Source organism: Limulus polyphemus, unplaced genomic scaffold, assembly GCF_000517525.1.
Source record: "Limulus polyphemus unplaced genomic scaffold, Limulus_polyphemus-2.1.2 Scaffold1081, whole genome shotgun sequence".
In the NCBI taxonomy this organism is placed as follows: domain Eukaryota; kingdom Metazoa; phylum Arthropoda; class Merostomata; order Xiphosura; family Limulidae; genus Limulus; species Limulus polyphemus.
Window position 1 is genome coordinate 134,221 of NW_013666691.1, and position 3,176 is coordinate 137,396.

Here is a 3,176-nt window from a genome sequence, read left to right on the forward strand (position 1 = left end):
GAATGTGAGTAAAAGACGTTCCTATCAGTAAGGTCTTTTAACGTTATCACCATATCCATCTATCGACCTTAAAGCATTTATTGCTTCATAAAGATTGTTGCCTATCCAAAAATAATGAGAAAATGATTCTTATCCCAGAAGATTCATGCCTACACAGGTGCTTCTCGTTATAATAACTCTCTACTATCTTTTGAGGAAATAGCTAAGGATTCCTTATACTGGATTAATACGAATTTTACTATGATTGAAATTGATAGTGCCTTTCACCAGTGCAATACAGTTCCTGACAACAATTCTATAAGTTATGTTCTGCTACTTCATCTGAATAATCATTATCACAATTTTTTCCTATACGTATTCGTTGACAGTTGGATTACTGGCTGCTGTCCAATTCTATGGAAACAAGTTACTATCATCCTCATTCTGAAGCCTAATGAGCTTTCTTCACAGGCATCTTATTACCCAGTCTCTTTGTTACCGTGAGTAGTGAAGACCCTTGTATTTATGGTCAATAAATGTCTTATCTGCTCCTGGAATATTCCACTCATTTCATTTATAGTCAAACAACTTTCGTAAAGGAAAAGAACCTTAAACTACTTGGCTAATCTTCAATAATTCATTTGCTTTGTCTTTTCAAATAAAAGTTTTGCAACTGCTATTTTCTTGAATTTTGAACCTGATTTTTACTATGTTTCCGTTGTTGAATTGATTAGAAAACTTTAGTTTTGGCTACAGAGGGAGAATGTTGCGCTAATTGTATAGCTTCTTGCATGGAATAATTTTCGGCATCAGGAGTGTAAATACTGTCTTTCATCTTTCAGCAAATACACAATGTTCCTCAAAGTACTCATCTTAGATCTACCCCTTTCTAATGTTATACTATCTGAACTCAACCAGTCATTGACATGTATTTACTCCTCTGGTGGGCCCCCCAGTGGCACAGCGGTATGTCTGCGGACTTACAACGCTAGAATCCGGGTTTCGATACCCGTGGTGGGCACAGCACAGATAGTTCATTGTGTAGCTTTGTGCTTAATTACAAATAAACAAAATCTAGCTGTCACCAATAGTTAAACCTCTTATGAGCAAATTCTTGGACAGCTGATTGTTTTACTTGCTACTTTTATGCCTGGTAAAAGTTAGATTGTGGCTGTATTTTTTTATTGCACTATATTTTCTTCTCTCTTACATCAGTTGACTCTATCCAATCTGATGCATGTTTGTCTAGGTGCTAGAAAATATACCTATATTTCTCCTTTATAGATTGTAGCTTCTGAACCTCCTCTTTGCTTTCATCGTGATTTCTCTGAACCTCCTCTTTGCTTTCATCACGATTCAGTTCTCGTATGTTTGGAGCTTCTCTCATGTATGGATCATGTACCTCATTATATTTTCCCTAATCTTAGATTCTATCATTGGGGCCAAGGTATTCTCCTTGTTTGCTTGATATGCACTAACCTTTGAGTTTATTTGTCTGCGGATCTTAGCTGTTCAGTTGAGCCTATTGTTATTTTTAAATTTCTTCCTCTGTTGATTTTTAATTCACCAAACTATCTCGTGATGCCCATCTTCTCTCTCATTGCTTGGAATTTATCTCAGAACTTGAGAGTTATTTACATATTTACACAGATAACTCTTATTTAGGCTTTAGGCATTAACAAGAGTTTTTTGTCTCACAGTCCATTCTGGAATTTTCTCAGCTGTATCGGTGACGCTCGTCCTCACTTTATACTTATCCTCTCTGATGCTTTTAATGGACACGATTCCTTAATATCGTGTCAATCTCAATCACGTCCTACCTTTATTTATGAATATCACTTCTTTCTCCTTCGCTCCCCCAGTGGCACAGCGGTACGTCTGCGGACTTATAACGCTAGAAATCGGGTTTCGATACCCGTGGTGGGCAGAGCACAGATAACCCGATGTGTAGCTTTGGACTTAACTCCAAACAAACAAATTATTGCTGCTTCAACTGAGTAACTTCTGATTTTCTGGATTCCTGAACACGTGGATACATCTGGCAATTATTGTGCTAATCGTCTTGCCCAGGAGGCTTTAAATCACACTGTCATTAATGTCTTCCTATGGCAATAATTTTCTTCAAATTCTACTTTCTGCTCTAGCTCGCTCTTAGTCCTCTAATGGGTTTTTTTCTTCTAATAAGTAGTACTGGCTCCACCATATAAACTTATAAAAGATGTTGTGCAGAGAATTTGATGTTTTATATGTGTTTGGACCAAATTAATACAAAATTAGCTTGGGTAAACTTTTCACCTGTAGCACGTTTTTGTTGTTGTTTTCTAGGCACCATTTTCTAAAATGACGGCTATTTTCGACTACGTACTAAATACTTCTGGAACTACAACATGTAGGAAGGTTTTTTCATGGCAAAAATATGGTCGAAAGGTTTACTCAAGATAATTTTGTAGTGATTTGGCGAAGAATACATTCAAACAATCAAATTCTCTACACACCAGTTTTTGTTTTGTTTTTTTCTTTACAGATTGATAGGGTGGAGCCTAGATTATATTGGACGTTTCACAATTGAGGTCTCCCAATTTACTCTTAAAAAGCAACGAAACAAAAACTATAGAGCAAACAATAATACGGAAAGAGTAGAATATGCTCTATTAAAAGAAGTAGTTGAAGAAATAGGACCAACAAAGCGGAAGAAACACACCATCTATTAGATTGTACTTCTATCCATAAGATGTTTTGTTGTCTGTTTGCTTGTTTGTTTACTTTTATAGCAAAGCCACATTGGTCTATCTGCTGTGTCCACCGCGAAGAATTAAAACCTCGAATTCTTGCACTGTAAGTCCGTAAACTTACCGCTGTCTGAAAAGTTGATTATATATATATATATATGTGTGTGTGTGTGTGTGTGTGTTTATCTATTTATATAAAGTCAGTAAAAACAAAAGCAAAATATAGAAATATTTCATTGTTAAAATACTATAATGTATTGAATTTTTTGAATGGCATTTTGTAACGAATATATAAATTTTACGACAATTTAAACAGCTTACGTAACTATGCAGTAAACAATATACCATTTCTTGTAAGTCTAGATTCATATTTTGTTTCAATGGAAATTCTATAAATCACCAATGTAAGTATTGATAAATAATGTGTTCGTTCTATTCAGTAAAGTCCCAGGATGTAAGAGCGGTAAG